The following is a 13,533-nucleotide window of genomic DNA, read 5'->3' as shown; positions in this document are numbered from 1 at the left end:
CATTATTCTATGAAATTTTAAAGGGACTTATTTAAGAAAAAGGAGAAGATCAAAACTACAAAGAATACAATGGTAAAAATACATATCTAGCAGCAATTGAATCTAAAAAACAAACTAAGTAAACAAGAAGAACAAAGATAGAATCATGGATACAGAGAGCATTTTGATGGTTGCCAGGTGGGAGGAGGTGTGGAGGAATGGGTGAAGAGGTGAGGGGATTAAGAAGTACAAATAGGTAGTGACAGCATAGCCATGGGGGTGTAAAGTATAAGAAAGGCAGTAGCCAAGGAGCTTATACACATGACCGATGGACATGAACTGGGGGGAATCGCCTGAGGGAGAGGGGAGTGTTGGGGTTGAGGGAAACAAAGGGGGGAAGTCAGGACAACTGGAATAGCATAATCAATACACTTTTTAAAAAATATATAATTGGCATATAACATCATATAAGTTTAAGTTGTGCATGTTGATTTAATACACTTACTATATACAGGGTCTGGCAGAAGTAACACCTGCTTGAGTTTGGTTGTAGGGTAATAATATGGGTGTAATAGTTTATAGTTTTAATTTGAACATTTCACCTAAAATGTCATATGGCGTGCTTAAGTGTGATATTATTACGTTACAGAATTACAAGCTTATAATTTTGTAATCAAATAGGGACATTATTTGCATCAGATCCTGTATTAGAAAATTATTACTACCCCAGAATTAGCCAAAACCTCTACCCAATCACATAATTACAATTTTATTGTATTGATAACAGCTAAGATGTACTCTCTTAGCAACTTTTAAGTATATAATCCAGTATGACTAGTGATAGTCACCATGCTGCACATTCGATCCCCTGAATTTGTTACTCTGTTAACTGGAAATTTGTCTCCTTCGACCAGTAACTCCACATTACCCCACCCCTCTCCAGACACTGGTAACTTGCATTCGGCTTTTTTATATTCCCCTTATAAGTGATATTACATAATATTTGTCTTTCTCTGTCAGACATTTCACTCAGCACACTGTCCTCAAGATTCATCCAAGGTCTTGCAAACAGCAAGATTTCCTTCTTTCTCATGGTTGGATAATAGTTATATTTATATATGTGTGTATGTTAGATACAGATATAAATATAAATGTATATGTGTATAGACACACACACAGGTGTGAGGTGATATCTCACTGTAGTTTTGATTTGCATTTCCTTGATGATTAATGATGCAAACACCTTTTCATTTGTATATCTTTGGAAAAATGTCTACTCTTCTGTCTATTTTTTATAAGGTTGTTTGTTTTTTCACTAATCAATTGCAGGTCTTTATATATTTTGGATATTAGCCTCCTACAGATATATGATATGAAGATATTTTCTCCTATTCTATAGACTGCCTTTTCATTTTGTTGAGTGTTTGTTTTGCTGTACAGAAGCTTTTGAGTTTGATGTAGTCCCACTTATTCATTTTTGTTCTCATTGCTTGTGCTTCTGGTGTCATATCTAGAAAATCATTGCCAAGACCAATGTCAAGGAGTTTTTTTCCTATGTTCTCTTCTAAATGTTTTGGTTTCAGGTCTTATGTTTAAGTCTCTAATCCATTTCAAGTTAACTTTGGGGAATGGTGTAAGATAGGGGCTCGATTTTGTTCTGCTACATATTGTTCTTCTTTCATCAGAACTAACAAATAATAATATCATATTCCCAAATAAGTCATAAGTGTTACTTAAATGATCTGACTTAGGGAAATTTTATTTCTAATTCTTAAATACGTTAAAGCCAAGCCTTCTACACAGCTTTTAATCTTTGACAACAACCAGTAATATTTAGAGTATATATTTTTAATGTTTTAAATCATTGCTATTAAGCAATAAAATCCTCAAAATATTGGCTGCTAGGGAAACAGTACTAGGTTGTAACTAGTCTACAGATTAGGACTTCGGGAGTTGACTGCTCTTGTAATGAGGTAATAAAATAATAAAATGACACTTTAGAGGAAATACTACCTTAATAATTAAAGAGCCATATTAATACAAACAATAAATGCAAGGTTAAAACTGATTTATTCAGCATTTTATCGATTGAAAATCCAATTGCAATACTTGCATTTCAGTTAAGGCACTAAACAGCCTGCCTGGAACTAGCACAGATAGTCCCCAAAACATTGACCTCATTTCAGACACCAGTTCCAAGTCCAGAGTCCCCAGGTCACCTGAACATCTGACCTACTGGCTATAAATTTGAGGGTTCCCTGGACCCCCTCAAGTTCAATAATGTACTAAAACAATTCACAGAACTCAGGAAAGCATTTTTTATCATTACAGTTTTATTATAAAGAATAGAAATCAGGACTAGCTCAATGAAGATCTCTTCATAGACAATGATGATTGAATCATTAGCCCTGTGACAGAACTCAATCTCCAATTCCTACTTCCTGTTCCTGGAGGTCTGACTGATATTGCCTCACCCAAAGCCCTCATTCTCTAATCACATGGCTGGTCTTTCCAGTTTGGCCAGCCTCAATCCTGAAATTCTCTGGGAGCCTAACAAAAATCATTGTATTAGCATAATCTCAGGCCCCGATCCTAAGGGCAGCATTGAATAGCAAAGACAATCCTGAAACTCAGGAAGTCCCAAGGCTTTAGAGAACCTGGGAAAAAGAGGAGACAAATTCAGTGTTACAGAATACCTACTAACCAGCATTTTTGCACATACTAAATACAGTAATATTGTGTTAATAACAACTATGTTGACGTTTCAAAAGATGCTAAATAAAGTACCTTTGATTTGACAAAGATTAAACTTCACTCTATTTTGTTTTAACATAAGTATTTTTATAAATTATCTATGTATTTCTTTTGTATATATGTATGGTCCTTTATTATGAGTGTCCCTTGAATAAAGACATGTTAAGGTCCTAACCCCTAATACCTAAGAATGTGGCTTTGTTTGGAAATAGAATCACTGCAGATATGACTAGTTAAGTTGAAGTGAGGCCATGCTGGAGCTGAATGGTCCCCCAACCCAATACGACTGGTATCCTTAAGAGACACATATGTGAGAACAGACACACAGGAATTGTGTGACACCAGAGGAAGAGGTTAGAAACATGAAGCTGTAGGGCAAAAACACCAAGATCATTGGCAGACCACCAGAGGCTAAGAAGAAGCGAGGAAGGGCTGCCCTGCAGGTTTCAGAGTGAGTATGGTTCTGCCAGCACCTTGATTTTGCACTTCCAGACTCCAGAACTGTGAAAACAAACATTTCTGCTGTTTTAAGGCACCCAATTTACAGTGCATTGTTATAGCAAACCTAGGAAACTAACGTCGTCCTCAAATGCTAAGATCTATTAGTCGTGCTCTAATAGATCTTAGCAAATATGTGTATATTCCCTATACCCACCCCATCTGGTTTGCTTGGCAACGCAAAAGAAGTCTGGGGACCAAGAGCTTTGCCAGCTCTTCATCCTATTGAACTGTATCACTTTCAAGTCTTCAGGACAATGAAAAGCATCTTATTTTCACCAAAACAAAAAACAAAAAAATCTGACAACCTGTGCAGGTGGTAATTTTGTTTTAAGCAAACCCACAAACTCCCTTTCCCCAAAACACCAGATAACAAAGACGTCACTATATCTTACCTATCTGTAGTGTAAGTGCCTGACAATTAGCACTTTGGATTGTAGTGAAGTGCCTGACATCATGTTTGTGACTGGGAGGCTTCTATTTAACAACATCCATCTGGAAAAAACACACTGCCAGCTGCAGGACTAGATGAAGAGCCAGGCTGCTCCACCCATGAAGTTCCTTTTGTTTGTTTGCTTATGTTTTAAATTCACCAGTAGAAAGTGAACAAGGGAAATCCAAGGCACCCTACCCTGGACACCAATAAAAGCAGACCCTCAGGCCCGTGCTTGCTGAATTGGTAGACTTCTCTCGGTCTCTGCTTATGCCCACCCCTACAAGGGACCTAGCTCTGTGGCCCCAGGCAAGCAATTTGTGTGCCTTCCAGGACATGTGAATAATAAACCTTGTCTTTTGAAAGTTCCCTGGTGGCTGTTGCTGAGATGCAACTTTTGACCATAATAACCAGAAGGGCCAGTCCAGCCACAAACTCCAGCCACAACGTTGGCCTCTTCAGGGGAAAAGCCTGTGGGGCTCAGCACAGGTAGTACCAACCCAGTGAGTGCTCCGGCCATTTTGAGCTGATAGCATCCCTGTGGAGAGCCTAAGACCAACCTAAACCATTTGCCTTACTAGAAACTTGAATGCAGTTTAAAATAAGCAGGATCCTGCTTTTGATAAAGTGCAAGATGTTATACGTTCACTCAAAATAAAACAAGGTCCCAACTCCCCTCATTAAAGCCATTCTCCTAAAACATGGTCTGCAAAGATCAATCAAATAAGGCTCGTTACAACTGATACAAGCAACATAAAATCCATTACAAAATTTAAAAATAATAAATTGGAGTCATATATGAAAGGACTTAGAGCTGCCAATAATCTATATTTAAAACTTCTTCAAACACCAAAGCCAGACAAAGACATCACAAGAAAACTACAAACCAATATCTCATAACTATAGATGCAAAAATCTTCAACACAATACTAGCAAACTAAATTCAGCAACAGATTAAAAGATCTACACACCATGACCGAGTGGGATTTATTCTAGGAATTCAAGGACAGTTCAACTTAAGAAAATCAATCCATGTAATACACCACATTAACAGAACAAAAGAAAATAATACATGGTTATCTCAATAGATGCAGAAAAAGCATTGTCTTTTCCAGCCATTTTTAATTCCAACCCTAAAATGCTTTCTCACTTTAGCAGCCATCTACCCACTTTCCACCAACAAGGAAATCATTGGGGATGCTGTTACAATATACTACTACAAATTAAAAGCTACCATTGTAACATTAAAATGTGGTTTGATTTTTTAAATTTAGCTTATTCTTTTCCAAGATTAATATGCTACATAAAATGAAATATCGCATATATGCAAAAACCTATGCCACAAAGGATTACTAATTTCTCTGATCAAGGTGACCAGTTACCCAAACACAGACATACCTTATGATATAAATCAATATTTCAGTAATACAAACACAGGACTTCAGTTTTCGTGCTGCAAATTAGGAAATTATTATAAATCCAAATTTTAGTTTGTTCTTCACTAGGAAGTTTCCAGTTCTCTCCCACAACTGTCTAGTTTTTTACCTTTGTTTTTGTTTGCATAGAATAAGAAAATTCTGGTACTTGTTCTGTTTTTTAGCCAAAAGGCACCAGAGATTTGGATCAATCTCGTGTTTTCCCCCTTTTTCCACTGTAGGGCACTGAGCACATTTTAAAAATAAAGATCATTTCGCCTGCCTTGGCATCTCCCATGTAGTTCTACAATGAAACAGTAAACCACAGATTAAAGAAAATATCATATTTGCAAAACTGAAAACAAAGCAATTCTATTACTTTGGAGTGAATAGTAACAATATTAAACAAAAACATAATTTAAAGCACACTTGCTTTCATGTCTAAATGCTCAAAAACAAACATATTATCCAATTTTATAAAGATTTAATAATCTCAATTATTGTGCTTATTTTAAATTTCTAGCCACAGAGATTTCAGAAACTGCTGTTGGTATAAGCCTGGTTCTACTTCAACCTTCAAACAATCCTGGTCATTTATCTAGGCAAATCATGTTGCATTTTTTCTTTTCACTCCCCAAAAGCGCATCTGCAAAATATGATGTGAAGCACATAGGTCTAATTTGATATCCCCTTACTTAAAAATAAGGATAGGAAAAAATGAAAATGTGCTTAAATATATTTATTATGTGCACTTTATGCTTGCAATAATATACAGAACTGTAAAATTAAAAATCATACAGAAAAGAATCATATATTGAGGCTTTAGCAAGTGATATATAACACATAATTTTTCATTTATTCTCATTCTCAACTATAAATAAATCTACCAGATTAGATCCAGCATAATTTAAAAGCAATCAAATAACACTATTGTGCTCAGTCAGCATTAGCACCCATTTAATACTAGTGTAGTGGACAATATATGGTTCTAAATAGGAAAGATTTTGTTATATGGTGATAGTTATACACAATAACATTTGTACAAAGATATTTTGGCTAAGACTACCAAAAAATTCTGTCACATAACTAAGTAAATGCCTCTTCCATATAAACTCATATAAAAATTAAAATAATTTCATCTTATTAAAAAATGTCATTGGAAATGCTAATGAATGTAGCATCTGGGTGTTGTTTGTCTGCTCCTGTGTTCTTTGAGGAATGGGTGCCTGGGACGGGTGGGGATGGATTTAAATACAAGTGCTACTGTTATAGAAACCATGAAATACCCAATTCTTTGACAGTACAGTTCTGAGCACCTTTTTGCCTTTATAACCACTGAGAATAGAAAAACTTTATGCTATTCTGACAATACTGAAAAATACAATGTTGTTTGACTAAATTAGTTATTATGCAGATAGAGGCTAGTACTTTATGCACAGCAACCTGCAAAATTGGTGTCTTCCTAATTTCTTTAAATCTGTGTGGAGACCCACAACAGTGTTAACAATCCACCTAAAGGGAAGACAAGTTTCCTCTGGGCAGTATCCAAAATAACTGAAATGTTAATCAGTACTTTAGATCTAATGAAAAGCAGAGTTTAAAAAAACGCACTTTATCCAAAAGAGACGCTTACTCTAAAATTCCAAACTTGACTCAAAAGACTACATTCGATTTCTACCTACATGAGTTCTACCAATTCTCTGCCTACACACAGAAGTCACTGAGTCTTCGGACCAGAGCCATGGCAGGAAACCTAGTCACCAAAACAAAGTCAGGTCTTGGAGTCAAATACAGTCACTGCAACCATAAAATCTGTATCGTATAAAAACAAAATGTTATCTCAGTGCTAGCTAAAGAAACTTCATTTCAAATTTTCATATAAAAGAGTAAAATTGGATTGATTTTTTATACCCATGTAATGTTACTGGTAATTCAGGAAACTAGGCATCTTTTTAAAAAACCAAAGCTTCCTTCACTCACATAGAGTCTCCATGCAGGTTGCTCCTGAGAAAACTGCCACTACCACCATTCAGACCACCAGAGTGGATCACAATGAAAACACCTCCCGCTGCCACCTTCAGTCAGCACTGTGCGTGTGCCTGTGCCCTGGCGTCCAAGTGCAGCGAAGCCCATAGACGCAGCAGCAGCGATGAGGAAGGGGCGGGGAGATTAAGAAGGATACCAAGAAAATTAATTTTGTCCTATGATCGTTTGGCGCTCTACCAGTATCTAATACTTAAGAAGAAATATCTCACTGAGATAGGCAAAGGTGTGCCATCTGGTATGAGAATGTGAACTCATCCAGTAATGAGGAAATTCTCACACGCAATAGCCAGGATAAGAGTAGCAAACACTTGTGCACGCTTACAGGGTGCCTGGCACAGTCTAAGTTCTTGATACATGCATGACTAGTGCACTGAATCCTAACACCAGCTCTGTGAGATACATACTAATATCTCTAGTTTTACAGATAAAAAATGAGGCACACTTGTTTCAAGTTGCAAGTGGATGAAAAGTGAGATGGTGAAAGGTGAGAGGAAGAGCAATGTTAAAACTATAACCCTAGAATTTTAACGATTCCTTTGAAAGAGTGATTTAGGCAACCTTGTGTTGAACACCATGTCTGACGCACTGCAGATGCTAACTGGATGAGAGTGCTTAGAGAGGATACAAAATAGTACTTTTTAATATTGGCGCATACCCTTGTCATTTCTCATTTTCCCCATAAACAGAGGAATGTAGTGCGAACAACCAAGGCACCAGTAAAGTTTTCTAAATGTAAAAACCCCACAAAACTGAGGTGTTGAAAGAGGGTGGGGAAGCTCACCAGAATATTTTAAATGGGATTCTGTATATTGTAGTGGAATAAGTACTGAAGGGGGCGGGGCATCCCTACCATGTGATCCTGAGTGAATCACTTCATGTTTATGAACCCTCCCCTCTTCTAATAGGCTGCTATTGAACCGCTGAGCTGGAACAAGAATCCAGCTTTCCAAACTCCCAATCTGGACTTCCCCATACCATTACCTCCATGTCAAACTAACTTTCACCAATTTGTCCCATCCTGAAATCTGAAAGTTACACTAGAAAGTCTTCTTTTGCACTTACCAACACCTGGGTCCCACCAGGCTGGGGCTGGTGCTGGGGCTGGTGCTGGGATAAGCCCCTCATGAGCAGGACGGGTAAGACAGTTGGATATTCCTGTCTGGGTGGGCACAGGCCCAAACAGCATCTGCCCATCACCAGTGCTCAGATCTCCTAACTGGTTGGCCCACTCCCTCCCAGCCAGTCCCACACCTACCACAGGGCCAGCAGCTCTGTGCTCTGTCTTTCCAGGGAACCCTTGGCAGTCAACCTGGGCGGCTGCGCGCCCAAGTCCGAGTCCCAGTTTGGAGGTTAGTGGACCCACACCACAGGGTCTTAAAGGCCCGAGGCAGACCCTGCCAGGCATGAGCTGTCAGGACACCAGGCAATGGCAGGCTGGGTTCCATCCCCACTGCTGACTGGCCCAGATCCTGTGGGATCGCTACTCGTGAAAGCTTAAAGCTTTGCACTTGCTGTACAGTTAATGGCCGAGTCTATAGGTGACAAAGTAAATGTCCTTCAAGCATCACCATCCCAAGCCAGGTTTTTTTCCCTTTCCTTTCACGCTTATCTAACCAGAGTTAAATTATCTACATGTATTTATAGTATGTACCAGTTCTTGCTTCAAGAAGGAGCTCAACATTTTATAAATGGTCCCTTAGCCTTTGATCGCAGATCAAAACACACAGGGAAAAAAAAGGAGTAAAACAAGAGCTTGCTATGGGCAAGCACTGCAAAGCGACACTGAACACACAGTCCCAATTTTCTGAGTTACAGTCCTGGAGAGGTAATATTGAAATACAGTATAAATGAGCTACACAAAAATACAGTAATACAAGAACTGACAGCAAGTTGGCAACCTGCCTGCTAATTGCCAAAAGGGTGGAATGGAGCATGAATAGAAACAGAGAGAATGAGCTCTGAAGGAGCACGGGAAGAAGGGATGGAGGGAAGGACTGAGAAAGCCACAGGAAGATGAGTGAGCTGAAGGCAGATGGGTGAGAAGGTCAAGCTGCGGGTAGGGAAACATGACAAGGGAAATCGGCTCACCTACGGTCACGTAATCACTCAGTGAGCCGGGCGCAGTAAGGCTGCGGCCGAGAAATAGGAATATTAAAAATATTTTTAAGTGTTCAACCATCGAGAAATTTGAGAAAGTGACAGTGAAAATTTTGTGAATTAGGAAGTGGAAGGTTTGCCCAACATTTTTTTTTCCTCTAGAGCTCAGTCCAAAATAGGTCACTGCCATGATGAAATGTTCTTCATGTGCACCGTCTATGAAAATAACTTTTGAGCACTGAAAATGTGGCTAATGTGATTGCGTAACTGAATTTTTAATTATTTTAATTAGAGTTAACCTTAATTACTTTAAATTTAATTGAAATAACCACAATACTCAATGGTTGACTGAAACCGTTCTAAGTGGTACGTAGGTGTGAGTTTTGTCCTGAGATCTACACATTTAAAAGATGTCTTCCAACTGATTCAAAGGTCTACTAGAAAGAGAAACAAAAATCAAGAGTTAAATATTATTCTCAAACTCAAACAAAGATGCAAAATCGAGTAAGCAGAGACTATCGTTTTTTGAGTGCTTACCATAGGCCAGAGTAGGCACTTGTAGATGGGAAATGAAGCCCCTGGACCAGATTCATACAGAACAATATGGAAGTTTCTAATTGATCACCAATAAATATTAGTGATAAAATCTACTAATGATTGGCAAATAAGGCAAAACATTTTTACTTAATTAAATATAAGGTGTGAAAACTAATACTAATAACTAGTAGGCTTCATTGCAATTACATCATATTTCAACAAAATTTGAATAACAATGATAAGGATTTACTGTTTTCTTCTTGGATTTCAAAAATAAGTCACCTCTTATTTAAATATCACCTCTTTTTTAAGATAATGAAAATTTTGGGAGAAAAATTTCAAGGAAATCTGAATTTTGTGTAAAATATGTGTTTGTCATTCTACTAATTGTACTTTATATACTACAAGTTTTAAAGACTTGAAACAATTTAATCCACAAATACCCAGCACATTTTTTCTCTCATATAAGACCAATTAATAATCATTTTTTTAAAATATATTTTATTGATTATGCTATTACAGCATCCCATTTTTTTCTCCCCTTTACTCCCCCTGTCTTCTATTCCCTGTCCCACCAGCATTTCCCCACCTTACTTCACATCCATGGGTCATGCATATAAGTTCTTAGGCTTCTCCATTTCCCATACTATTCTTAACCTCCCCTGTCTATTTTGTAACTACCATTTATGCTTCTTATTCCCTGTACCTTCCCCCCCCCCGCCGCCAACCTCCCCGCACCCATACCCGCTGCTAACCCTCCATGTGATCTCCATTTCTGTGATTCTGTTTCTGTTCTAGTTTGCTTAGTTCATTTTTGTAGGTTCAGTTGTTGATAGTTGTGAGTTTGTTGTCATTTTACTGTTCATAGGTTTGATCTTCTTTTTCTTAGGTAAGTCCCTTTAACATTTCATATAATAAGAGCTTGCTGATGATGAACTCCTTTAACTAACCTTACCTGGGAATCACTTTATCTGCCCTTCCATTCTAAATTATAGCTTTGCTGGCTAGACTAATCTTAGATATAGATCCTTACCTTTCATGACTTGGAAGACCTCTTTCCAGCCCCTTCTTGCCTGTAGGGTCTCTTTTGAGAAATCAGCTGACAGTCTTATGGGAACTCTTCTTGGGTAACTGTCTCCTTTTCTCTCGTTTTTAAGATTCTCTCCTTATCTTTGATCTTGGGTGATGTAATTATGATGTGCCTTGGTGTATTCCTTCTTGGGTCCAAATTCTTTGGGACTCTCTCAGCTTCCTGGACTTCCTGGAAGTCTATTTCCTTCACCAAATTAGAGAAGTTCTCCTTCATTATGTTTTCAAATAAGTTTTCAATTTCTTGCTCTTCTTCTCCTCCTGGCACCCCTATGATTCAGATGATGGAAAGTTTAAAGTTGTCCTGGAGGTTCCTAAGCCTCTCCTCAATTTTCCTGAATTCTTGTTTCTTCATTCTGTTCTGGTTAAATGCTTATTTCTTCCTCTGGTCCAAGCCATAGATTTGAGTCCCAGTTTCCTTCCTGTCACTGTTGGTTCCCTATACATTTTCCTTTATTTCACTTTCCATAACCTTCACTTTTTCCTCTATTTTGCAGCCATACTTAATCATTTCTGTGAGCATCCTGATTACCAGTATTTTGAACTATGCATCTGATAGGTTAGCTATCTCTTAACCACTTATTTGTATTTTTCTCTGGAGCTTTTATCTGGAGTTTTTCATCTGGGCCATATTTTTTTGTCTCTGTGCACCTATTAGTAAGGGGCAGAGCCTCAGGTATTTTCTAGGGTGGGGCAACCCACATCACTGTGTTGTGGAACTGTATGTGGGGGAGGGGTCCAAAAGGGAACAATACTGCCTACTTAGTTCTCTGCCAGCTTTCGGTCACTTCCTCTGCTACCCACAAGCAAATTAGGACCTTCTGGTGCTGATTTCCAGGTGTGTGGGCTTGAGTACATTCTAGGACCCTGTGAGTCTTTCCAACAAACTGTCCTATGAGGCTGGGAGTTCCTCCTCCTGCTGCAACCCCCACAGGTTTTTTCAGTAAGAGATTTGAGGCTTTATTTCCCCTCGCTGGAACCCTGAGTTGCTCTGTCTGTCTTGCTCCCCAGTTGTTCCTCCCAGTTTATCTGCCTGCAATATGAGACCACCCACTCCACTAGCCACCACCTTGCCACGAGTCCTCTCACTCCAGCTTCTCATCTCCGTCCCTCCTACAGGTCTGGATGAATGTTTTTTCTTTAACTCCTTGGTTGTCAGACTTCCATACAGTTCGATTTTCTGGCAGTTCTGGTTGTTTTTGTTTCTAAATTTGTTGTCCTTTTGGTTGTGCAAGGAGGCACAGTGTGTCTACCTACACCTCCATCTTGGCCAGAAGTCTTAATAATCATTCTTTCAAGCCTCAGTATTTCATCTGTTTCAATTACATGTAATTCTTGTTCAAATATGATTTATATGATTTGAAACAAGATAGCTGTCATTACTGACTGATGAAAATGTTCTAAAATTGATTGTGGTCATGGTTGCACAAGTCTGAACATACTAAAAATATTTAATGGAACACTTTAAATGGGAAAATTGTATGATATATGAATTCTATATAAATAGGACTGTATTTACAACAAACTCATGCCAATGAAGAAAATATAGTAATTTATAAGTGCATTTCTTATTTTCCTTAAATATGTGCTATTTCGCATGTTTGGGTGGTAATGAAATTTTGCTATCTTAGCATTTCCCAATATTTCTATCCCTGGTTTTATTTTATGTAATCTTTAATTCTTTTTTTTATTCATTTAATTATTTTTTAAGTACAGTATTCTGTCTATTACTCCCATCCGATCCCACTCCCCGTGCTCCCCCCTCCCTCCCATTTCCACCCTTCTCAGTTGTTGTCCATGTATCCTTTATATATGTTCCTCTAAATCCCTCCCCTATTTCCCCTGAAATCCCCTCCCTTCTGGTCACTGTCAGCCTGTTCTCTATTTGTGTCTTTGGTTATATTTTGCTTGCTTGTTTGTTTTGTTGTTTAGCTTCCTGTTAAAGATGAGATCATATGGTATTTGTCCTTCAACACCTGGCTTATTTCACTCAGCATAATGCTTTCCAGGTCCATCCATGCTGTTGTAAAAGGTAGGAGCTCCTTCTTTCTTTCTGTGGCATAGAATTCCATTGTGTATATGTACCATAGTTTTTTGATCCATTCATTTGCTGATGGGCACCTAGTTTGCTTCCAACTCTTGGCTATTGTAAATTGTGCTGCTATGAACATTGGGGTACATATGTTCTTTGGGATTGGTGTTTTAGGGTTCTTAGGATACAATCCTAGCAGTGGAATTGCTGGGTCAAAGGGCAAGTCCAATTTTAGTTTTCTGAGAAAATTCCATACTGTTTTCCATAATGGTTGTACCAGTCTGCAATCCCACCAACATTGGACTAGAGTCCCCTTTTCCGCACACCGTCTCCAACATTTGTTGTTTATTGCTTTGTTTATGATAGCCATTCTCACCGGTGTAAAGTGGTATCTCATTGTGCTTTTAATTTGCATCTCTCTGATAGCAAGCGATACTGAGCATCTCTTCATGTGTCTCTGGATCCTCTGTATGTCCTCCTTGGAGAAGTGTCTGTTCAAGTCCTCTTTGCCCATTTTTTAATTGGGTTAGTTGTCTTCTTAGAGTGAAGTCGTGTGAGTTCTTTGTATATTTTGGAGATTAAACCTTTGTCTGAGGTATCATTGGCAAATATGTTTTCCCCTACAGTTGGTTGTCTTTTTATTTTAATGCTGT

The sequence above is a fragment of the Sturnira hondurensis genome, unplaced genomic scaffold (assembly GCF_014824575.4).
Source record: "Sturnira hondurensis isolate 20B ecotype Veracruz unplaced genomic scaffold, ASM1482457v3 Scaffold0004136, whole genome shotgun sequence".
NCBI classification, from domain to species: domain Eukaryota; kingdom Metazoa; phylum Chordata; class Mammalia; order Chiroptera; family Phyllostomidae; genus Sturnira; species Sturnira hondurensis.
This window is presented reverse-complemented; position numbering follows the sequence as displayed.